General features: G+C 35.6%; 1 long non-coding RNA gene across 1 annotated transcript; it reads right to left on the reverse strand.

Moving 5' to 3' along the window:
• Window positions 1–1,314: 1,314 nt before the first annotated feature.
• LOC147762123 (uncharacterized) lies at window positions 1,315–26,137 on the reverse strand. Its single transcript, XR_015334146.1, has 4 exons — window positions 25,810–26,137; window positions 3,046–3,129; window positions 2,584–2,681; window positions 1,315–1,903 (listed from the first exon to the last, which is right to left on the reverse strand). It is a non-coding gene; the product is annotated as an uncharacterized LOC147762123 (long non-coding RNA).
• Between the last annotated feature and the right edge of the window lie 845 nt (window positions 26,138–26,982).

The raw sequence follows: 26,982 nt of genomic DNA on the forward strand, positions 1-26,982 counted from the left end.
ACAGATAATAAATCATCAATAAAATATATATATATATATATATATATATATATATTATAATAGACACATACAGAGACAATTAAGACATTTTATCTATATCAAGATTTTTGCTAATCAAACCGTTGTCCCCAAAGGCCGAAAATTTTACATTAACCCTTGTGACCTTGAACATACATAAAACTGAGTGGGATATATAAGTGACCCTTTTCCAAAATGATAATTTTTCAGGTACAACATATAGCGGCAATGGTCACAATGGTCACCTGTGTAGCAATATCCTTGTTGCACTGACCTGTGCTGATGATGCTGTGAGGTTGAGATGGGTTCAGCTATCCTCAGTGTGACGATAGTCCAGGAAACACACCTTCATCTCTACTGAATCAGATAATACATCATCAACTAAAAAAGCACACCGAGAGCATAGACCTCTGCCAAGGCAGCAAAGTCTCCACCCAATGCCTTTCACCCCTAAATTTTAATTCTATAATGATAAAGTTTTTTGATTTTTGATTATTGATTGACTAATGATCCAGATCACCACCAAAAAGTAATCATCTGTTCCTTGGCCCACTTCTGACAGTTCCAGAAAATTTCATCAAAATCGGTCCATAACTTTTTCTGTAACGTTGCTAACAGACAGACAGACAGAAAGACAGATAGACAGACAGGCAAACTAACAGAACCAAAAACATAACTTCCTTGGTGGAGGTAATAAAAAATAAATATGTAGACACATACACTAGTTATAACACAGAAATATCACAGTGATTAAAATATATTATTATATTATATAATAAACACATACAGCAACAATAAAGACATAGACGGTGATGAGAACAGTACAGACACATTAAATGTCACAACAGACAATGCACAGGTATCAGAATGTATATATGAAAAAATTTTGTCCATAAAAATAATTATGCTAAGCAAACCCTCACCTCCCCAACTTCGAACAGTTCACATAAACTCTTGTCACCTTAAAAAAATATATATATATAACTGAGTGGGATCTAATACTGAATTCCCAATGATTTAGATCGATCCATCTGGATTGACCTAACTCATTGGGGGTTCACGCTAGTGCGCACAGAAGTTAATTACCCCTTACAGCTTTTAGTAGTCAGGACAGACATTTAAGCCGGCTAATCTGACAGTAATCTAGTGAGACTCCCCACGGGGTTAGATCGATCTAAAATCTGTGGTAATGCACTGTAAGGCTTCATTCACATGGAAAATCTATTTTCTAAAAATTGAGAATTAATTACAGCTTTGGAAGTAACTGGGTCGCGCTGCCAGTAATTATGCCGCGGGGTATTCAGGGCACAGACCGTGATCACAAGATACCGCAAATAGAAAATAGGTTCATATGAACGGCCCCTAAGTGACCCTTTTCAAAAATAATAATTTCTCAGGTACAACATATAGTGGCAATGGTCACAATGGGATTGAAGAGAATCGCCAGTGTAGCAATATCGTTGTTGCACTGACCTGTGCTGATGATGTAAGGTTGAGATGAGTTCAGCTGATCAGAATACATACAGACTCATTCAATGTCACAACAGACAATGCATAGGCATCAGAATGTACACATGAAATTTTGTCCATATAAGGACCTTTGCTAAGCGCACACCAGCCCCCAATTCCCAACAGTTCACATTAACCCTTGTCACCTTCAACATATCTAAAACTGATTTGGATCTAAGTGACCAAAATGAGAATTTCTCTGGTACAACATATAGTGGCGATGGTTGCAATACGATTGAGAAGAATCACCAGTATGGCAATATCGTTGTTGCACTGACCTTTGCTGATACTGTGAGGTTGAAGAACTAGATGGTGAACAGATGAGTTCAGATGTCCTCAGTGTGACGATAATCCAGGAAACACACCTTCATCTCTACTGAAAACAGATAATGCATCATCAATAAAAATATATATATGTAGACACATACAGTAGTTATAACACAGAAATAACACAGTGATCAAAATATATTATTATATTATATAAATAACACATACAGCAACAATAAAGACAAAGACAGTGATAAGAATACATATAGACACATTCAACGACAAACAGACAATGAACAGTCATGAGAATTTATTTATGAAATTTTGTATGTATAAATATATTTGCTAAGCGCATCCCCCCCCCCCAACCCCGAACAGTTTACATTAACCCTTGTCACCTTGAATATATATAAAACTGAGTGGGATCTAAGTGTCCTTTTTCCTAAATGATAATTTCTCAGGTACAACATATTATAATAAACACATACAGCAACAATAAAGACATAGATATTAGAATACATACAGACACATTCAATGTCTCAACAGACAATGCACAGGCAGCAAGGTGTATACTTGACATATTGTTTATATCAAGATTTTTGCTAAGCAAACCCCCCCTCTCTCAACAGTTCACATTAACCCTTGTCACCTTGAACATATTAAAATCTGATCTGGATCTCGATGACCCATTTACAAATGATAATTTCCCAGTTATAACATATAGTGGCGATGGTCACAATGGGATTGAATAGAATCACCATATTGTAGCAATATCCTTGTTGCACTGACCTTTGCTGATGCTGTGAAGTTGAAGAAGTAGATGGTGAACAGATGAATTCAGCTGTCCTCAGTGTGATGATAATCCTGAATATGCACCTTCATCTCTACTGAAAACAAATAATTAATCATCAATAAAATATATACATATATAAAAGACATATAATGTCCTTACAACACAGACATAACACAGTGATTAAAATATATTACTATACTATAATAGACATACTGGTATATACAGCGACAATAAAGACATTTTGCCTATATCAAGATTTTTGCTAATCAATCCCTTGCCCCCAGAGGCCGAAAAGTTTACATTAACCCTTGTTACCTTGAACATATATAAAACTGAGTGGGATATATTAGTGACCCTTTTCCAAAATGATAATTTTTCAGGTACAACTTATAGCGGCAATGGTCACAATGGGATTAAAGAGAATCGCCAGTGTAGTAATATCATATTGTTGTAGTGACCTAGCTGTGATGAGGCTGCGAGGTTGAGATGAGTTCAGGTGTCCTCAGTGTGATGATAATCCAGGAAACACACCTTCATCTCTACTGAAAACAGATAATATATCATCAATAAAAATATTTATAGACACATAATCTTAAAAAACTTTCTTTAGTAGGGTTATTCACTTGCAGATATTTTTCTCTTAATTCTGTATATGCTACACGTCATTAAAAAATGGTATTCGTCTTCAACATCATAAATATTATGTTTTTTACAGATGAAACAGAGTCTATTGCATCTTTCTATACCTCACCATTTAGTAGGTGATTTGCACATCTGAATCTTGCTAGTGAGGTTCTGTGTTTTACATTTTTAACGCTTAATAAGTAACACTCCAGTGTTAATGTACTCTTAAATAATGAATAAGTATCCAGTTTGCTGCTCCTACATATGTCACTGTGCCATATTTGGCCAGCATAATCTACTAATCATTCTCTGAAAACTTTAATAAATAAAACAGAATTTCCCACATCCTGAGCCTCCGAGACATATCCAAATCCATATCTGTATAACAGTGTTTTAACATCTGTGGCCCAAGTGGGCCTTCCACTTGAATCTAATTTAAATAGCATATCATAGATCGCATTCACAACGAGTTGAGCCAGGCTTTACAAATCCTGGGGACTAAATATGGCGGTCGTACATGAAAGAAAAACCGCCTAATCTTTTAATAGTCCTCCGCCTCTCACACGCCTCCCCACACGTCATTAAATCTCGGCTCCATTAGGACGACACATGGGGAGGCGTGTGAGAGGCGGAGAGACTATTAAAAGATTAGTCGGTTTTTCTTTCATGTACGTCCGCCATATTTAGTCCCCAGGTCCCCGTTTCACAAAGAATCTTAAATCCGTAGTCGACTAGCTCGGGCTGGGTGACCTAGCTAGGTCGACTACGCTGAAGTCGACTAGGAGTGTTTCACAAAGAATCTAACGTCTTAGCTTGGCGTGCTTACCGTAGTCAATGTGCACGAGAAACTCTTCAAGAAAAAAAAATTTCAAAAGTTTCACAAGACATGACATTTCATGGCCTGTTTCGGCCGAGAACGATCATTTATCAACAATAAAAATCAGCCAAAACACAAACAAAGTTTATTTTTGAACTTTACTGATTAGTTTAACTTCGATACAACTTCAAAGTAATAGTTAAACATTAACATGTCGTGTAACACTGCTGACGGACGTCTAGCGGTCAAAATCATAAAGAAACACGCGATCGGCTGGGTGAAGTGGCATTTTATTTTTTATTTCAATATTCCATAAATGTCAGTGTTATTCAAGGATATTATGACACAATATCTTGAAGGAGGTATGTTCTTTCCAAATTTTTGTTGTTTATGCTCTCATTTACCGACTTTTAGTTGAGCTTGCCGACTTAAGTCTCCTCCCGAGGAGGCTAGACATCGTCGACTAGCAGCTAAGAAAAAACGATGTAAGCGACCTTTTAGATTCTTTGTGAAACGGGACTTAGTGACGTAACGACTTAATTACGTTGGTAACCAAGCTCTTAGTCGGGGAAACCGACTTAAGTTTTTTTGTGAAACGGGGGCCAGGATTTGTAAAGCCTGGCTCAACTCGTTGTGAATGCGATCATATACACGAGCAGGATAGCGATCTTCATTCACATGTACAAGCTTTAACCAATATTTAATGCTATTTACCATATAATTGGTATACAAATTATGGATATCTTCCGCATTCGCCTAGTACAGCTTCCGTCACAGTATTTGAACTAACACCTAATAAATATCTACAAAATTTTGCTTGGAAGATTTCAATACTTTCTACCGGTTTATAACCCCATATCTCAGCACCATAGAAAAGAATGGGTGTTATCATTCTATCAAAAAGAAAGAAAGCTTCCTTAAAGGAAATACATTGTTTTTTTTTCAAATATAACTTAACAACAAATAATGCTTTATTGGCTTGGTTGATTTGATGTTGGATAGTTTTACCCCAACCAAGGAAGGCACCAAAATATGTTCCTAAGTATTTATATGCAGGTACTGCTTCTAATTTTTTTGCCCTTGAAAAACCACCTTTCATTTTTCTTTATTTTACCGCCTCTCCTAAATACTACTATTTTTGTCTTTTAGACATTTACTATCATACCATACTGGCTGCAATATTTTTCTAATTGATGGATTTTTTTTTCTGTAACCCCCCAACAGTGTCTGAAATGCATACAATGTCATCAGCATAAAGCAAAGACATGAGATTTGGAAACACCTCATTTATGTAAATACCCTGACATCCAGCCTTGTGCAAACTATGATAAAATTCATTTAAAGGACTTAACATGCATCCTTGTCGAGTGCCCATGTTACATTAAAAATACTCAGTAAGGCCTAAATTTGTTAGAACACATGATTGCAGTTGGGAATACATAGAGCGTAAAACTGTGACGACATGTCCGTTTACACATTTTTTTGCAAGTACATACCATAATAATTTGTGTTGAACACTATCGAAAGTGGCTGAGAAATCTATAAAAATACAGTAGCATCTGCCTTTTCTTCGACTTAAGTATTTTTGTACGCAACCCTGCAATGTAAAAATGTGATCGACAGTGGAGTAACCAATTTTATAGGTGGCCTGAGCTTCAATCGTTATTTTCCACTGCCCAATTATTAAATCTGTTACTCAAAATTTTCATAAATATTTTTCCCATGACATTCAAAAGCGCAATTCCTCTATAATTTGTTGCCACATTTACATTTCCTTTTTTGAGCAATGGGTACAGAATGGCATTGCACCAGCTAGAGGGAAATTTTCCACTTATTAATACAGTATCATAAAGATTTAACAACAATGGTGATAAATGGTTGAAGCCATATTTAAACATTTCAATCACTAATCCATCTGGACCTGGAGATTTTCCATTTTTCATGGTGCGTACAACATTTGATGGTTCATCCATAGTGAATGGCTCATTTAGAGTATTGCAACTGTTTAAAGGCTGTATGTGCTCAAACCATTCAGTATACTGTTCGATATATGTTACGAAGCTCTTTTCTATGTCATTTACGTTTTCATTTAAAAACTTGTAAAAATGATTTTGCCATGCTTGTGGGTTGATATTATTCTTTTTAATAGACTGAGCACTTTTCAGAGACTTTATATAATTCCACATTTCCTTTTTGGTTTTTAAAGCGTGCAATTGCTTGACTTCCTTTGCAGTGTAAGAATTTTTCTTCATTTCACACAGTGCCTTAAACTTACTCTTACATTCCTTATATTTTTTTAAATCATTTCGATTATTTGACTTCCTGAAATCATTGAGACATTTGAATTTAAGTTGTTTTAATAGATCACATTCTTGATCCCACCACCTAGGTTGATTTCTTTGAACTTTGCTTTCCCTGGCTAAAAAGAGAGTACCTGACCGTTGTAGTAGACCCTCTAACATTTGTTCAGCATTGTTCACATCATTCATCTGCAATAAGTAATTGAAATGGCCTAAACTAAAGATATTATTGTTTTGTAAATTATCAAGGAACCTATTTGCTTTTTTGTTGTTCCATTTGTACAGTTTGGGCTTGCATGTGCTTATTGCATTTTCGGGTTCATTTGAAACATCCCTGCACTGGACTTGACATGAGATGGGGAAATGATCTGATATATTTAAAGGTAGAACCTCAAATGCATCTACACACATGAAAAGGTCTGTATGTAACAAAATATATGCTCTAGAGATGTTATATGGAATAAACTCGTCCACGTGATGTTTGCTGGTCAGAGACATGGGTCAGTTGTTTTCCGTGAATAGTTGACCGATCCCTGCCTATATAATGCACATGGCAGTCCTTCCCGTCCATTGTTCAGTCATGGCAGATGTCTATACAGCAAGGAGTGGATATTGCGACTTTCAATATAAGAATGGATAGCCAGTCTACATATAGTTATCCCTATTTTTTGGACATACCTGACAATGGTGCATTTATAATACTGTATTAATAAGAGCAGGTAGAAAATTGTGTAGAAATTTCACAGCTTTACTTTGACATTTCGGAAGATGAATTTCTGAACGCAAGCCAGGCAGCAGAGCTTTCGTATTTGGACTCAAGCAGACGCAGGTTGCCACAGCTGATAAGGTGAGCATATCAAAAATATATACGGTAGATTAAATATCTGAAATCCCCAGGAAAATAGGGTATACTTATTACACTGCAAAAAAAAAAAAAAAAAAAAAAAAAAAAAAAAATGCACTCCACACGTGCTCTATTATATTGCTTGTAGGCATATGATACACGTGGGTGGGGCGTAGACTACTGTACAGATACAAGGCATATTACAAAAGTTGTTGTCAAATGTAGAATTAACTATAACTATAACTATTAACTGTATTACTTCCTATTCAAGTTCAATAGTAATTATGGACCTACAGGTATCTCTACCAGTTTTAGAGATAAAAGGGAACCAAAATTTGCAAAGTTCAGTTCATGGAAAAAGTAGGTCAAAGGTCAATTTTAAGGTCACAGTTAGATTGCCAGTATATGACTTCCTATTTAATTTCAATAGTACCCGGTAACTATGGGTATTTCTTTGCCAGTTTTGGAGATATAATTAAGGGACTTAAATGTTGCAAAGTTCAGTTCATGGTGAAAAGTAGGTCAAAGGTCAATTTCAAGGTCACAGTTACATTGCCAGAATGTAACTTCCTATTCAACTTAAATAGTAACTATGGACCTATCTCTGCCAGTTTTGGAGATATAAGGGACTAAATGTTACAATTTTGGAGTTACAATAATGTACCATAAATTTCCTACAGAAAAAATTGATTAAAACTAGAGGATCAGAGAGGCGATACCGCCTCTGGATATTGTACCACCAGCTGGAGTAAGCACATTCGTAAGGACACCCCCCAAAAAAAAATAATAAAAAAAAATTGGACACCACCACCAGTCTTGTGCTTGACAAGCTCTATAAAATGCAATAAACAAGAGTTCTCAAAATATGCACAAAAAAAAAAAAAAAAAAAAAAAAAAAAAAAAAAAAAATCAAAAAAACATAACAGTTAAAATGGTCCAATCAAGGAGATGTTCAAATTGACCTATATTTTCCTAACACTGATCACTCCTGTGATTTTCTAGACAATAGGCCTATTGGTTTTCCTTGAAATGCATTATCAGTATTGCATATACCGGTATGCTGACAAAAGAGAAAACCTAGGGACAACACTGAGCAGATCTCTGCTAGTTTTGAAGATATGAAGGGCACGAAAATATGCAGAGTTCAGTTTGTGGTAAAAAGGTAGGTCAAAGGTCAATTTCAAGGCCACAGTATATGACTTCCTATAAAGGTTCAATAGTAGCTATGGGCATTTCTTTACCAATGTTGGAGATATGAAGGCCAGGAAACATGCAAAGTGCAGTTCAACATAAATAGTAGGTCAAAGGTCAATTTCAAGGTCACAGTAAGATTGCCAGTTTATGACTTTCTATTCAAGTTCAATAGTAACTTTGGACCTATCTCTGCCAGTTTTCGAGATATAAGGGATAGAAAATTTGCAAAGTTCAGTTCATGTTGAAAAGTAGGTCAAAGGTCAATTTCAAGGTCACAATAAGAATGCCAGTATATGACTTCCTATTCATGTTTAACAGTAACTATGGGTGTATCTCTGCCAGTTTTGGAGACATAAGGGCTGGAAAATTTGCAAAGTTCAGTTCATGGTGAAAAGTAGGTCAAATGTCAATTTAAAGGTCACAGTTAGATTAACAGTATATAACTTCCTATTCAAGTTCAATAGTAACTATGGGCGTATCTTTGCCAGTTTTGGAGATATAAAGATCAGAAAACTTCAAAGTGCAGTTCATCATGAAATGTAGGTCAAGGGTCAATTTCAAGGTCACAGTTAGATTACCAGTATATGACTTCTTACTCAAGTTCAATAGTAACTATGGGCATATCTCTGCTAATTTTGGAATATTTATCATTTTCCCCACTGAATATTGCAATGTTGTAATTTTTGATATAGCGCAATGCCTAAACCATATCGAAAACAAAAAAATGGACACCACCTCCAGTATTGCACTTGACAAGTTCTACAAAATGCGATGAACAAAAGGTTTCTGGCATTTACCATTCCAGAATAAAAACAAGTTTTCAGTTTCGGGATCTAATGGCTGCTTCTCCCGTGAAAATGCACCGATTGACCCCAAACTCCCAAAGATGAAAGGAGTCCCCAATTGTAACCCCTCACTGTAACAGGAGAGCTTAGATCTGTGTAGTTTCCAAAAAATAGCACAAACAAATATTTTTTTGCAGAAAATTCCCATTTTTTAGAAAATTTTGGCTTGTTTGACCTTGAAAAAAAGGTCAAAAGTCAAATCCAAGGGCATATTTGGAATCTCCACATATGAGTTTCGGTCAGACTTCTGTAGTAATTTTTCCCATAATTCCTTTGGTTTGGGAGATATTTAGCCTTGAATTTTCAAAAATTTTGACAAGGGTGCGTTTCAACAAGTGTCACGCCCAGGCCAATGCACCGACAGAGATAAAAAAAACAGGGTGTTCAAGTTGAGATTATATGTGACCTAAATCCAAGAGATGGGGACACAGGTCCTGGCGGTCTAGGAGGAGAAGCGGTAACGGTGACTTGTTTCCGGCGCCCGACTGCGGAGCCGCAGGAGCCGGCGGAGCCGCAGGAGCCGGCGTGGCCCGGCGGAGCTGTACGAGATGGGTCGGGACTAAAACCATGAGTACCGCCAGCGTATACGCTGGTGGTACTAATAAAGAAAAGGTCATTTTGGTTGAAATTCTTGAAATGGGAGGTGCTCAGAAGTTCCAGATATTCACATTTCATGAAATAATGTCATTTTTGACCAGAAGTTGTCTGCCTCGCCAAGCCTTATGTTTTATTTTCCAGGGGTTCCAAATTTATTATCCATTACAGTATTGCACATTTAGCTTTCACCACCACAATACAGAATAACTCGAAAACCGTATGGAATACAAAAAAACGGAGACCACCTCCAGTGTTGGGCTTTACATGCTCTACAAAATGCAAAAAAAGAATGGGTCTCTAGCATTAACGGTTCCCGAATTAGACACAGTTTTCAGTTTCCGTATATCTTATGGCAGCTACTCCCGTGAAAATGCACCGATTGACCCCAAATTCAGGGAGATGAAAGATGACCCTAAGGGTAACATTTTCCAATAGTATTATTGGTTAAGACTGTGTAGTTTCTGAATATCAGCGCAGAAAAAATTTTTTTTCGTAAAAAATTTCGTTTTTTTGAAAATTTTGGCTCGTTTGACCTTGAAATAAAGGTCAAAGGTCAAATCCAAGAGTATATTTGAAATCTCCACATGTGACTTTCAGTCAGCTGTCTGTAGAAATTTTTCCCATAATTCCTTCCATAAGGTAGATAATTAGCATTTAATTTTGCCATTTTTGGACAAGGGTGCATTGCAATGAGTGCCACACCTAGACCACAGCACCAACAAAGCCCAAATTTTACATGGAACGAGTTGAGATTATAGGTGACCTAAATCCAAGAGATGTGTATGGGGGCCCTTACCGTCTAGGAGGAGAAGCGGTAACGCAGTCTTCATGAATAAATTTTCAAGCTAGTGGACATTTGGTCCACCAAGACTGCAATTCCTACTGGACCGAACAAACTTTTATTGGACCAACTCTTTATAATTTTTTTTAAAAGAAAATAATAAATAAGGTGCTGACGTCTTTGTACCAAATTTATTTTTCAACAGTTTGTTTTGTTTTTTGTAATATTCCCTGCAGAACATTGACAGCATAGAAAATACATGGTTGTATGACATTTCATCATCAGCCTCATCAAATTTCATTAAATATACAGGCAAAAAGCAGAAAAACAAATAATGCACATAATAGGAGACTGCCATTTCTGAGGCAATAATACACTACGGTAAAAAACTTGAAAATTTCGTCACTTAAAAATAAATTAATATTTTAATGTGTGTAAATCCGACAAATTTTTCAAAGTTACGTCTCCCCAACTCCTGGGTATGACAAAATTTTCAGAACTCCGACCTTCGGGCTTTTATCCTTACCTGCTTTTATCCTTGTCTCTCATATATTGTGGCATATTTATCACTACTAGTACTTCTTAAGTCATTTTCTGGTGGTAAATAATAATCTATTTATTAGTGTACATGTATCTAGATTAACTTATATTAATTTATCCGAAAATTAAGTTGAGAATTGTCTTTTCAGTAAGAAACATACCTCCTGATAGAGGAGAGGGATTAAGATAAGCCTAATTGCAACCTTGCATTATAAACTGGATGTGGCATATTTCACAAATTAAGCACCTCGCAATGTTTGTTGCATGCAGGGCTTTTCCAAAGATTGCATGGGTACGTGTCAAACCTTCTAAAATTACCATCTGTAACTTCCTAAGAAATTAGAGGGAGTCCAACTTTTCCAAGTGCTGTGAGTGTGGGCAGGGGGGAAGTATATATCTTCTTAACCAACCAAGCTAGATAATCACACAACATGATTAAGTATATCAATAGAAAGGCTAAACTTGACATCTTTATCTATGGGTATGCGGCATATATGTAAACCTGGGCCGTCAATCTATAATCCTCATATTGGTCAGCTGTGTCATACTGTAGAAATAACCCAGAGATAAGGTGTTCAGAAATTTGTCCTATCTTCTTAACCGATATTCTCAAAAAGCATGTTGCAAATCAATAAAAGCTTAATTAATTTCAGATCATTATTTAAAAACATATTATAATCGTTACAAAAGAGATCTAACGCATATCTTAGGCCTCGTCTCTATAACCTTAGAACTATAAGTTTCCCACAAATACACAAGTTTAGACGGCATAATCCGTTAGCACTCTTTGGCAGCAACAGAATTGCATCAAAAATCTTAATCTGTATTAAATTATCAAAGACATCCCAATTATAATTGATACATAAACCATAACCCCTACCAAGTATTAATCCATGGCAAAGCTTAGATCTAACGAATGAACACAATCTTCCAGTGCTTGAAAGCTCTAATTAGTATTGATGCTGTTCTAATCTTTCCCTTGAAGTGGTAAATTGGAATGGGGATATTAGCCTTAAATTTTGCCAAAGTGAGTATGACGTTGTATAACAATAAATCGCATTGGTATGCTTAGTTATACTAGAAGTCATACTGGATCTGTCCTCTACCTTTAGTCACTCAAATTGATTGGAACGGGATAAATAACACACCACTATGGGAGTGAATGAGGAGCCCCCCCAACCCAGCCCCCACCCCCCAAACACACAATCACCCATATCATAACAATGATGCAAAGTAGTGATACTAGTAAAATCCTACAATATTTTTTTTTTCAATATTAAATTTTATTAGATGATTGAATACAACAATAATTAAAGAACCATATGATGATACTGAATTATTATAAAGACATGGAGGAAGCAGGGTGAGCATATATGCTCGAAGTTTTGTCGGAGAGTTCAACTCACTGCCCTGTGAAGCATGCATAGTTTTGTGGCCTGAGGTGCCGTATCCGTTACTTTGTGACCTGACCTGCCAAAAGCAAGGCTCATTGCACATTGAACAATACACTTACGGTCATCACGCGACAACGCAAGGCAATCCTGTGATACGGAGTACAGAGCTGTGAAAATTGATGGGGGCGTCTCGATAGTCCGAAGGTTCATTGGTCCGAAGGTTCATTGGTCCGAAAAGTGGTAACATTTTCATCGATTTTTAAATCAAGGGTTCATTGGTCCGAAGGTTCTATAGTGAACATTCGGACCAATGAACCTTCGGACTATTGAACCTTCCGACTATCGCTATGGCCCCAAATTGATAAGCCTTGATTACATCTGCCACAGGTGCAGCAAGATATAAGTGTATATATTTTTCCGTATGATTTTTTTTTTTCAAAACTGTAAGTATAGTTACGGGCTACAGCTAATACAACGTGCAGGATCCGTGCCATTTCCCCAACATTATCTCAATATATCATGTGTAGAAAATTGTATTTCATTTGAAAAAGGATAATCCGGAGCCCTTTCATTCTCATTGCAGTTGTCGCATGATTAAGATCAACATGCTGTTGATACAGCCCCTACGATTTTTTTCAACCTTGTATTCAGATTTAGAAAAACTGCAATTTCACATTTATGCAAATGAATTATACCAAGCAGTTGTACAACTCCTTTATTACAATAACATTTAAACATCTTAACTATTCTTATATCTCCTAAACCACTGAATAAGGAAGGGAAAGAGACCTACAACAGGTTCTACTATTGTCACAATCGCCTCAAGTCCACCGAATATTCCCTGTGCAGGAACTGCGCAATGACATCTACGATATTGTTGTGGTCTACAGGCTTATGATTGATAAAAGTTTGACAAAATCGTAGAGGCTATGGAGGCTGTGAATCTGTACGATTTTGATGAGCTTTGCATGGTCACCGTCTGCCTCCAAACAGACACCGTACGATAACAGATTTACCATCATTTTTATATAATCAACTACCAATATTGTTAAGATTTAAAAAATGCTAAAAGATCATTTTCACGTATCTAATTAGTTCAATAATGAGACTGTTAACATGCCTAAGAATCAAATCTGGGGAAAAACTTTTATAAAAAAGGCATAACTTCATCAAAATTAAACCAATCAAACTTATTTTCAAACTTGATCTGTATATTAGTAAGACTGATCACTCCTGTAAGTTGCAAGACAGATTGGTTTTCCTTGCAGGCTGATTGGTTTTCCTTGAAATTTGTTATCAGTGCTATATGCTAAAGAAGCGAAAAAAACAGCATAACTTTTTTAAAAATGGCCCATTTATGCTGATTTTCAAATTCCACTTGAGTTTTATAAAAATTCATCAGTTCTGTAAGTTTGCAGCCAAAAGGTTAAATGGTTTCCCACTTATTGTGTTATCGGTGTTGCATATATGCTGAAAAAAAGTGAAAAAAAAGCATAACTTTTGAAAAAATGCCCCAATCCTGATGATTTTCGAACTTGACCTGCGTTTTATAAATATTCATCTGTAAGTTTCAATAAAGAAAGAAAAAAAAAAAAAAAACTGTGTTCCACTTAATAGTCTTATCCTGTTATCGGTGAAAGTGCATGGTGACGACAGACACAGGTGATGGCTATATGTACTAGTACAGACACATATCTGTGTCTGTACATATAACTTTCACTTATATGAAATCTATATGTGCACTAAAATGCAGCAGAGGTTAAGGCATGCAAAACTGTCCCAAGGCAGTAAAATATCACATGGAAATAGACAACTAGAGGATCAGAGAGGCGATACCACCTCCAGATATTGTACCACCAGCTGGAGTAAGCGCATTCGTATGGACCCCCCCCCCCCCCCAAAAAAAAAGGGACACCACTACCGGTCTTGTGCTTGACAAGAGATAAAAGGGAACCAAAATTTGCAAAATTCAATTCATCATGAAAAGTAGGTCAAAGGTCAATTTCAAGGTCACACTTAGATTTGCCAGTATATGACTTCCTATCCAAGTTCAATAGTAACTATGGACCTATCTCTGCCAGTTTTGAAAGTATAAGCATTAAAAAAGTTGCAAAGTTCAGTTTATGGTGTAAAGTAGGTCAAAGGTCAATTTCAAGGTCAAAGTAAGATAACAAGTATACGACTTCCTATTCAACATCAATAGTAACTATGGACCTATCTCTGCCAGGTTTGGAGTTAAAAGGAAAAGAAATTAGCAAAGTTCAGTTCATGGTGAAAAGTAGGTCAAAGGTCAATTTTAAGGTCACAGTAAATTGCCTCTAATGACTTTGTATTCAAATTCAATAGTAACTATGGGCGTATCTTTGCCATTTTTAGAGATAAAGGGAACCAAAATTTGCAAAAATAAGTGCATGGTGAATAGTAGGTCAAAGGTCAATTTCAAGGTCACACTTAGATTGCCAGTATATGACTTCCTATTCAAGTTCAATAGTAACTATAGACCTATCTCTGCCAGTTTTGGAGATAAAGGGGAACAAAAATTTGCAAAGTTCAGTTTATGGTGTAAAGTAGGTCAAAGGTCAATTTCAAGGTCACTTAGATTGCCAGTATATGACTTCCTATCCAAGTTCAATAGTAACTATGGACCTATCTCTGCCAGTTTTGTAGATAAAAGGGAACAAATATTTGCAAAGTTCAGTTCATGGTGAAAAGTACTTCAAAGGTCAATTTCAAGGTCACACTTAGATTGCCAGTATATGACTTCCTATCCAAGTTCAATAGTAACTATGGACCTATCTCTGCCAGTTTTGTAGATAAAAGGGAACAAAAATTTGCAAAGTTCAGTTCATGGTGAAAAGTAGGTCAAAGGTCAATTTCAAGTTCACATTTAGATTGCCAGTATATGACTTCCTATTCAACTTCAATAGTAACTATGGACCTATCTCTGCCAGTTTTGGAGATAAAAGGGTACCAAAATTTGCAAAGTTCAATTCATGATGAAAAGTAGGTCAAAGGTCAATTTCAAGTTCACATTTAGATTGCCAGTATATGACTTCCTATTCAAGTTCAATAGTAACTATGGACCTATCTCTGCCAGTTTTGGAGATATAAGGGACTAAATGTTATAATTTTGGAGTTACTATAATGTGCCATAAATTTATTAAAATAAAGAAAAGGTCATTTTGGTTGAAATTCTTGAAATGGGAGGTGCTCAGAAGTTCCAGATGTTCACATTTCATGAAATAATGTCATTTTTGACCAGAGGTTATCTGCCTCACCAAGCCTTATGTTTTATTTTCCCAGGGTTCAAAATTTAGTATCTATTACTGTACTGCACATTTTGCTTTCACCACCAATACCTACTTTTTGATACAGCGTAACTCGAAAACCGTATGGAATACAAAAAAACGGAGACCACTTGCAGTGTTGGGCTTTACATGCTCTACAAAATGCAAAAAAGATTGGGTCTCTAGCATTAATGGTTCCCGAATTAGAGACAGTTTTCAGTTTCGGTATCTTATGGCCGCAACTCCCGTGAAAATGCACCAATTGACCCCAAATTCACGGTGATGAAAGATGACCCGAAGGGTAACTCTTTCCAATAATATTATTGGTTAAGTCTGTGTAGTGTCTGAATAACAGCGCAAATAATTTTTTTTTCATAAAAAATTTTGTTTTTTTGAAAATTTTGGCCCGTTTGACCTTGAAATAAAGGTTAAAGGTCAAATCCAAGGGCATATTTGAAATCTACACATATGACTTTTGGAAAGCCATCTGTAGAAATTTTTCCCATATTTCCTTCCGTAGGGTAGATAATTAGCATTTAATTTTGCCATTTTTGGACAAGGGTGCATTGCAATGAGTGCCACACCTAGACCCCAGCACCGACAAAGCCCAAATTTTACGTGAAATGAGTTAAATTATAGGTGACCTAAATCCAAGAGATGGGTACGTAGGCCCTAGTAGTCTAGTAGTAACACATGTAAACCACTTCTACTATTTTCTTATATCACTCAAATAAATTCGACATACCCAGGAATAAACTGAATAAATCACTTGATCAGCCATAAAAGAGGCTTTAGACTGCTCCTTTCTTTAAATTTTTGGTCGGAAATTTAACCTACTTTCGTGACCTACTTTTCTTCCCCATTGACGTACAGCATAGAATGCTAGAAGAAAAATCCGTTCAAACATCATTTTCGGGTAAAACTTAACAATGGTAATTCTCTTAGTTATACTACTTGAAACTATATGCTGGCATTTGGTTGGTTTTTGTGGCAAAAAAATGAGTTTGTATGCATCTTTAAGGGCGCATTCCCATAGATTTTAGATCGATCTATCCCCGTGGGGAGTCTCTCTAGATTACTGTCATATAATCCGGCTTAAATGTCCGTCCCGCCTACTGCAATCTGTAAGAGGGTAATTAACTTTCGTGCCCGCTCGGCTGACAGCTATTTAGCGTGAACCCCAGGGAGTTAGGTCGATCTAGTTGGATCGATCTAATCTCTGGGAATGGGGTCTAAGATTTATTGAGCTTTTTAAACACTAAATCCTTTTTCTTCTCACACCCACCCACAAACACACAAATGCACACTCTCTCACACATACACAATAATTTTCTTCTACAGACACATGATTTGAAAAATGTGGAGATTTTACATTAAGTGTGGTCTCTCTTTTCTTTCTTCTCTCTCTCTCTCTCTCTTACACACACACACACACACAGTGACACTGTTTCACTTTCTCTCTCATAAACACACAAACATTCAATCTGGATAGACACCAATCCCTTCTCCCCCAGAAGGAACACTACCGTATTCAAAATGATTCTATATTGCAATTATAAATAAATTTCACCCCAGGTGAAGTATACTGTCGATATGTGTCCTTGGGACTATCATCAATACAGAATAGGCTTTTCAATTATTTTCTATACACGGTACATAATTTGATACCTATTTTTTCATAGTCCTCCATCTGATTTATTTTTATTTATTTATTTATTTATTTTTTGTATCAAATTGAAGATACATCTGTGTCAGTACATAAAAATCTGTTCAAAAATCATTTTCGGGTAAAATCAAACAATCAAATTTTAATTATGCACAACAGGTAATACCAATTAAAGTAAAAGCAGTGCCAAAAATAGAGTTCTCTTCAATTTTGATGCAATATTACATAAAGCTTAACAGCTAAATGACCATCAATATTTAATGGTAATATAAAAGTATAATGGATATTCAGAAAATGTGACTTACAAAGGTCTTCAAACCAATGGAAGTTCAAGGTCACATCTTGAAAATGTTGTTAAGTGAAAAATTAAATTTTCACAAAAAACTGTATAACTTCCAGCAAATTAACTAATGAGACAGATTTTCCAACTGAAGCTGTATTTCAGTCCTATGTTTATTTCCTGTAAGTGTGAGAGAGAATAAGGGTGCTTTCCCAGAGATTTAGATCGATCTAAAGATTAAGTTTTAGATTGACCTTACTCCCTGGGGGTTCATGCTAAATTGCAGTCAGCCGAGCGGGCACCATAGTTAATTACCCCCTTACAGCTTTTAGTAGGCGGGACAGACGCTTAAGCCGGCCAAGCTGACAGTAATCTGGTGAGACTCCCCACAGGGATAGATCAATCTAAAAATCTATGGAAATGGGGTGCAAGTGACATGGTTTTCCTTTAACGGTCACTATGGAGGTTCAGCAGTTAAAAGTGCTTGTCAATTCAGTGTACACAATGGATAGTGTTCCATCTAAAAAAATTGCAAAAATTGAAAGATTCAGTGTTTTCTACATGTAAATTAGCAATGCATATTATGAAAGTCAATGTGTAGTTGACTTGAAATACTAGTCAGTATGAAAGTATAAAATCTTAAAACATTCAGTCTGTTAATAGACATGAATATGATCAGAAACTTATAATATACTTTTACATGCAGGTTGGTTTCCACAGTCTTTTTTCCATCTAATACGTGAACATTAATTGGCAGATTTAGAATATTAAAACTTCTAACTGTTACAGTATACACTGAGAGTCAGTATTATGTATTTCAATTTAGTTTGGAAAAAATTAATATATCAACATTTATTACCAGTATACTATTACTAAGGACCCAAATATTGACTGGGCTGGCTCATGGATAAAACCTTTTTACCTAACTGATGGAATTTTAACTTTTAACTACTGCTAAATGAGAATGTTCAACCAAATAAATTGATAATTTTAGCAAAAAATTAAATCAATCAACATGATAATGTGGTTTTATGTGCCGGATGAAACCTACTTCAATGTTTAATCTTTGGTCTGTTTTTCTCCCTTTTTGTAAAATCTATAAACGCTCTATCTACCCTGTGTGTGTGTGTGTGTTTTGAGGGGTGGGTGGGGGATGGAGGGGGTTGTCCTCAGGTCCTTGGTCCATCATCAGCCTATGCTGTACATGGATGAATTCAGGATATACTGTCAGTCAATGAAAACGCATCAGAAAACTTTCTTGTATTTTTTTACTGAGAATCGATTCCAACCATTTAAACGAGTACAAATGCACTTGTTTGGTCATAAGACAGTGGGCTGACCACTCGGATGTTTAAAATTTACGCTTGATTGACTTTGTGACCAGCTGTTACAAAATCATGTGTTTTTCCTGTCTCATGATTGTTGTGAATTAATCAGGTTCAATATATGGTGATTAATTAAGCCTATTTAAGGTAGTCACCAAATCCAGTATGACACATGACAAAAAAGCTCAGTGATGCCACATCTGACACTGAAAGAGTGACTGCGGGCCCTGGGGATGCTGGAGGATGGGTGGAACAAAAGAGATTTGATTACGTGACCTTGTATTTTAATGATCTTTTCTGACCTTTATTTCACCTTATGTAACTTAATAATGGGTCATATTTCACGCGTAAACTGTTATTTTCTTAATGTGCCAAAGAAACAAAAATATTATTTGATAAATAAATGATGCGTTTTCATTGACTGTCAGTCTTTCCACTTAATATTTGTTTTTCTGCCATCACCTACTAAGTCTTTTAGAGCTATCCCCCACCCTCCAAGAGAAATAATAAAAAATAAAATTATGACAAACAATGCGCAATTTAGTGCATTTTAAAGGATGAAAAACACGCTTGCGTGACCTTAGATGGCACCAAGACAAATATATTGTAGTGAACCATTAATAATACTGATAAGTTTAAATCTGCATGTATATGATTTGCATATTTGTTTAATTTATTCAGATGTATTTAAGCATGGCAGCTTGCATGTGGTGAACCATTAATAGTACTGATATTAGTAGTTAGATTTCCATGTATGTGATTTGCATATTTGTTTAATTTAAATGTACCTACAGTTAAGTTTTAATCTATTCAAATGCGTGTTGCATGTCAGTTATGGAAGTTCATTTAAAATGTAAATTAAGATCGAGTATAAAAACAGCAACCGAGCCTCAGAGAGGGCGAGATAGATAGAAGAGATATGGATAGAGAGACATAGATATAGGTAGATACAGAGAGAGAGAGAGAGAGAGAGAGAGAGAGAGAGAGAGTGAGCAGAGACTTGAAACAGAGGTTGAGACATAGGAGAGACATACATAGATAGAGACCTAGATATAGAATACTGAGAGAGAGAGAGAGAGAGAGAGAGAGAGAGAGAGAGAGCAGAGACTTGAAACAGAGGTTGAGACATAGGAGAGACATACATAGATAGAGACCTAGATATAGAATACTGAGAGAGAGAGAGAGAGAGAGAGAGAGAGACGAGTTTTACAGTCAGTCAAATAAACCATGTAGCAGAAAACTACACCTGCCTGTCTCAGTTGCCCCACTGGTGAAAAAGAAAATCTAAGAACCTGAATAACCAACTGATGAGTTATTACAGTATATTATCATTCTAAAGATATTCTGAGTATAATGTGTACATGCCCACTTTATAAAATTTTGAGAATTTGGTGTAAGTTCAAAAATTTTAGCAGAAAATGAAAGAGCTAATTGTGGACCTCACTGCACTTTCTTTCAGGACTACATTCAGAACATAAACTACCCATCCTGAATCTGCTAACATTATATATGAAAATTGAAACTATAATAATATCTCCGAAAGTTCAGCTTCATGAGAGGACTGCTCAATATTTTGATACAAGATTAAAATAACTTTGATTAAAATATAACTTTCAACTAACTAGTACTAAAATCCTCTTGTTGTGGTATTGGTGGGACTTAATTCATGACATGATTCAATCTTAAAGGACTAGGAGTGAATGAGGCTGAAGGCATTTTCATATCTTCTCTTCATACCTGATATATCAGACATACACCTGTAGTCTGAATTTATGAACTTTAATCTCCTAATGGGACTAGAATGAAGAAGACTGAAATGTTTTGTCATTTTCAAAGGACAATGGCAATATGATACACACATTTTAAATCTTTCAAAAATATATGAACTCGGCCAGCCTTTTATGAATATTCATCAGTTCTGTAAGTTTCAAGCCAAAAGGTAAAACCTTGTTCCACTTATCATGTTTGGTAAAAGTGCACAGCAACGACGGCATCAACAGACGCAGCTAGGTAACGGTGACACATCTGTGTCTGTACATAAAGATTGCTTTTAATTCATGAAAAATCTGTAAAATATGACTTCTTGTGACATTTGACCCCGTATCAGTGGCACTTGACTAATTGTCATACATTCAAGATTTATAAAATTGATTGTTCCATCCTTTGCAAATTGCCTCTATAAAGATGTATAATGCATTGTGATATTTTTAATCAAATTGATATGGCAAGCATTTTCTCTCCCCTACCCCCCTTTCAAAGAACCCACATTTTGAATGTTAGACCGCATTCTCAACGAATTGAGCCATGCGGAAGCTACCTGAGAAATAGTAAGTGCGCATGCTCATCAGTTAAACTTGTGGTGAAGAAAGCATGGCGGCTGAAGGCGATCGAAGGAAAAAAGCTCTTCTGTTCTATTATCTTTCAAAACAGAGACGAAAAAGGAATGAATTGGCCCGTAGAGCAGCAATGAATCGACTATCTACAGAGATAATATCACCAGAGATATTCATGGAGATATTCATGTTCGGAGCCGAGATTTAATTACTGCACCCCGCAGGGACGACGTGTGGGGAGGCGTGTGAGAGGCGGAGAGACTATTAAAAGATTAGGCGGTTTTTCTTTCATGTACGTCTGCCATTTTTAGTCTCAGGATTTGTAAAGCCTGGCTCAATTCGTTGAGAATGCGGTCTTAGGCTCACATTTTTTTTAGTTCGCATGACTTTTTCAAATAGGACAGTTGAGAATCCAAATTTTGTTCATAAGCATTAGACTATACCATGTTTAAAAACAGTAACCAAATTGTAATTTCTTTCTCAAACAACATTTATTAAAAAGATTTTGGTTTTAATTTATAAAAAAAATTCACAAAATATGACCTTCTTGTGACATCTGACCCATCATCAATTACCTTGACTTATTATCATGCATTCATAACTTATGAAATTAAATTGTCCCATCCCTTACCTCCATAAGGATATATATTTTATTGATGTATCTTAAATCATATTGATATGGCAAGCATTTTCTCTCCTCTACCTCCACTTTCAAAGAAGGCATATTTGGACTGTGAGGTTCACATTCTTTTACATAATTTTCTAAATTAAGACAGCTGATGCTCCAAATTTTAGTAATTTAATTAATTAATTACTAATAGCTTTAGACTATACTATGTCATTCACCAAATACCATATTCTTATTATTCCAACAATGATTTTAAAAAGTGGTTTTAAGTTTTGAAAAATCCCTGGGGCCCTCTAAAGAGCCCCCAAAAATGTTGGTATTTTAGAGGACAAACAGTGCCATTTGGTAAGTATGATTCAGCTACTCAATATTCTAATTTCAAGAGCGGACCGTTGCTGTGATTTTTTTTTTCAGACAGTGAAAGGGGGGGGGGGGGGTCAGGACCCCCCTGACCCCCATCTAAATCCGTCACTGCATTTAACCCATTACCAATGACCCTTGACCATGCATTCATGACTTATGAAATTAATTGTCCCATCCCTTGCCTCCATAAGGATATACAATGTATCGATATATAGGAGACATATAGGCCTTTCTAAATATCACTGTTTCGTCCCTTTTTTGGTAAGTGTCAATATAGCTGGCTCATGGGCCAATATTGAATATATGCCAATTAGGATGTTTTTACAGATATGTAAAGATGTGGGTGCTTTCCTTGAAAAAACTAGGTCTGGGTAATCCAAAGTAGAGAGAATAATCTAAAAATATAATACCCAAAGCAAAAGACTTGAAACAAATAGCCTTCACCAAACCAACCAATGAATATAATACCTATTCATCATGCGCAAGCTAGCATAGCTAGGTGAACATCAAGGAAATGTTTGTTTAGTTAAAGTTTAACTGTAAATTCCAACTTAATTACTTATACCCGTAAAGTGACATATTACTATTTCACAATTGGTCATCATAATAGCATTTAATATATCTTATACATAATACATATGAAGAACTACTAGTACTAGTACTCACTGTAGGGGCAAGCTATAGTGCTATGATCTAAGTATCAAAGTTTGAGTTTGTTGACAAAATATTGAAGTGTGAATGGTTTGAAAACACATGCCTTAGTTACATCAGGGGCCACTAAGTGCCACAGTTTTTCTTTGCTCCAAAGCATGTGTATCAGAACTACAACAAGTTTATCTGTAATGTTGGTGTAATTTGTAAAGGACTCTACAATACTATGAACTGGTATTCTTTCTGGTTTATGAAAAGCCAGACTACATTAAACCAAAATAAAAAAAGAAGAGGTGTGTAGATACAACTGCCAAAATGATGAGATAGCAAATGCATGATAAAAACCTTGCCAGCTGTCGTCCATCAACAACTAGTTTACTGAAAACTGGTCAGGTTACAATTCAAATGTTATTTGATGCTTCATGCTGATGTCCATAAATTTGGATACATGCAAATGCAGTTTTTTTTATAGCTCATACCCGTTATGCTCATCATGCAGTCTTGTACACAGCAATCACTGAATCTAGGAGTCCCTTAGTATAAAATGTTTGATGGTGCAGCAGACCAGCCCTAATAGACTTAATTAAAATTCCCAGCAATACTTTAATATTTCATGAATCAAACCACTGCATGTGTCTTCTTCAGTTGAAGGAGACAAAAGTACTTGCATTGGAAAGCTAGTTACAATGACTTCCACCTATTAAGTTATTGGCTGTAATTATTTCCCTGTGTGAAGATTTGTATTGGGGATCACTACACTTCCCAAAAATTCACTTATTTTTACTTAAAGCCCACATAAAAATAATGATTAAGTATTATAAAATATATGGATGATTAATTTTAAAAAGTTGTGTGTGCATGCTTGGTGCCCATTTGTGTTCAATAATATTTGTTAAAGAAGTAGATCTAGTACTTGTTTGAGTTCTTTTTTTTTTGGTCATTATGCTCAAAGCAATATACTTTTCTTTATATGCATGGTTAAATGTATACTTTTCTTTATGTGGTTAAATATATAAAAAATGTGGGTTTTTGTTGTTTTATTTTCTGAATTAATTTATTTAGACTAATTTTATTTTAGATTAATTCTGTAAGCTATAGTATTAGTCGGAAAAGCACTGCCAGTTGTACAATCACATTATAAGCAATTGAGCAAAGAGTGGAAATGTGAGGCAAGTAGCAGGTTGAAAAGGGTTAATGTCTTTACCAACACTACATAAATTTTATGTAGCCATTAACAAGGACCTCTTCTAGTGGGTATATGACTCTTTGAAATCTCCAAGCTCAAACTTGTTTTTTTTTCTTTTTTAAGGCGTGGGGCTACAAAAATATTTGTTAAAGAAGTAGATCTAGTATTGTCTTAAATTTTTTGGTCATTATGCTAAAAGCAATATACTTTTCTTTATATGGTTAAATACCTAAAAATATGGTTTTTTGTTGTTTTATTTTCTGAATTAATTAATTTAGATGTGGGTTTTTTATGTGTTAAATGTCCACCTCTAGTACGTGATAATGTTGCCGATGTGTAGCACACAATAAGCATACATGTAGTATGTATGGATGGACGCATGGATTTGCGGGTGAAAGTATTTCTGTATATTCATGTTCTTTTTTATTTATCTGTATTTAATTATTGTAATTATCATCATTATTATATGCATTTAATTTTTGATTATTTGTTTAAATATTTTACTTTATATATATATTTACTTTTTTTCACTGAGTGAATAAAGTTTTTTAAAAATGTGGGTTTTTATAGTTTTATTTTCTGAATTAATTAATCTAGACTTATCTTATTTTAGATTAATTCTGTAAGCTATAATATTAGTAAGAAAAGCACTGCCAGTTGTACAATCACATTGCAAGCAACTGAGCAGAGTGGAAATGTGAGACAAGTAGCAGGCTGAAAAGGGTTAATGTCTTTACCAACACGACAATAGTACATACATTTCAATAATAAACCACCAAAAAAGAGTATGAAGGTTTAAATCCCAAAGGTAGGCTGTGTTAGAGGACACTGTTCAACACTGCACGATTAGAAGAAATGTGCAGGTATCACCGGCCAAGACTGTAGAGCAACACCAATCTAACTTAACACATTTTCATACATCAATATATCATCAACAAAATAAAGGGCCACCAGGATCTCCTTTGTATTTTACCTCCCTAATGTACAGGTTTAATATCCATTGAGGACCTCTTCTAGTGGGTATATGACTCTTTGAAATCTCCATGCTCAAACTTTTTTCTTTTTTTTTTTTTTTTTTTTGGGGGGGGGGGGTTACAGGTATATTTTTTGTTTAAATGTCTTGAGGAATCAGTCAATATTGACCAACAAAATACATCACATAGGTATATTGTAACTATATATATATATAACTAGAGCGGGGGGGGGGGGGGGGAGCATATATACCGAGTTGCATATCTGCTGACTGAAAATCTGCTTTGAAAACTAAAAAAAAAAAAAAACGAAAATTAACCATACATCCCTTGAAATCGGTGCAGGCAGTATAGGAATGTAGCCTCTACGGTTATGAGATTTTGCCATTCAGTACAACCTGACCAGCACTCCCACTTCTTTAAAACTTATCACCAGATTTAGACGACTTGAGAAAACTCTCAAAAAAAAAAAAAAGAAAAAAAAATCCAAAACTCTGGAACACTTTCGTGCATTCACGTATCATATATAAGATTAATATTCCAAAAACTGAAAAATGACGTAAATTTTGCTGTCCTTGTGACTTAACAAAACTTACCTTTTCATCGTTGTTGGCATGATCCGTCTGTACACTTTCACACTTGCTGTGCATCAGCTACTCTGGAATTCATATGGAAAATGAGCAGACTGGACACCGCCCGCATGTAACTCTGCAACTCAGACGTTCAACATTCAGCTGTTCCAACATCGATGTACGCCCATTTATATAAAAAAATTCCTTAAACTCAAGTAGTTTACTTAAAAATTTACCAGACTGAAACTAATATAGTGCGTTTCAAACAAATCTAGATTTAGGCAATACAATTTACAAGCTGCTTTGACAGCAAGAAAGCAGACGACCTCGGCATCTATGCAAGACAAGCCCAAAAGGCTCACTCACAGCGGTGAGTGTCAGCGTTAAAAGTTATATTTTGACAAGGACGATATTTCATTACTTTAGTAAATCTATGTATAAAAAAAAGGTTATCACAAAATACTTACATTTAAAGAATCGCCTTTTTATTTATTTATTAATTATTATTATTATTATTATTATTATTATTTTTATTTTTATTTAAGAGTTTTGCACTCTGACTCGGAACCACTTGGATGTCTCCGCACTCGACAATAATGTATGGAGCTTGCAGAGTCAGCCGAGGATTGCCGATTGGCACTCTTGAGAAGTGACCTGGGAAACTGACCTGGGGCCGGAAGAGCACAGGTCTCAAACTACTGCGCATGCGCAAAAGTACGCTGTTTGCAATAAACAAAAGCCTGTCGGTGTTTACCGTCTGGTTGATTTGATTTAATTGCTTTCTGGCGTTGTTTTAAGAAGTCATATTAGAAATATTCTGTTGATTGTATGTTTTAAAAAGCAAATCCATCGGACTTTCCTTTGATTAACATTCATTTTGCCCTCATTGTATAGTGTTATATGTGGCCCCAAGGGATTTTACACCCCTCCCCCCACTCTTGATTAATACAATTCTTCGTCGGGCAGATTGAAAATTATATCGCAAAATACATTAAAAATCGTAGGAAGGTTAATTGCAGATAATGTTGTGAGGATATTCTAGTCGAACTCGGCTAATATAAAAACTTTAACTTCGTCTTACGATATATTGGAGCGTCTGTACTAATTTTTGAAAGCGAGGCAAAGGAGCCAAACAATACGATACAATTTGTAATCTCATAAAAATGGATATTTTTAAATATATTTTATAGCCGGGCG

This window comes from Lingula anatina, chromosome 4 (assembly GCF_051362555.1).
Source record: "Lingula anatina isolate TDL-2025a chromosome 4, LinAna3.0, whole genome shotgun sequence".
In the NCBI taxonomy this organism is placed as follows: domain Eukaryota; kingdom Metazoa; phylum Brachiopoda; class Lingulata; order Lingulida; family Lingulidae; genus Lingula; species Lingula anatina.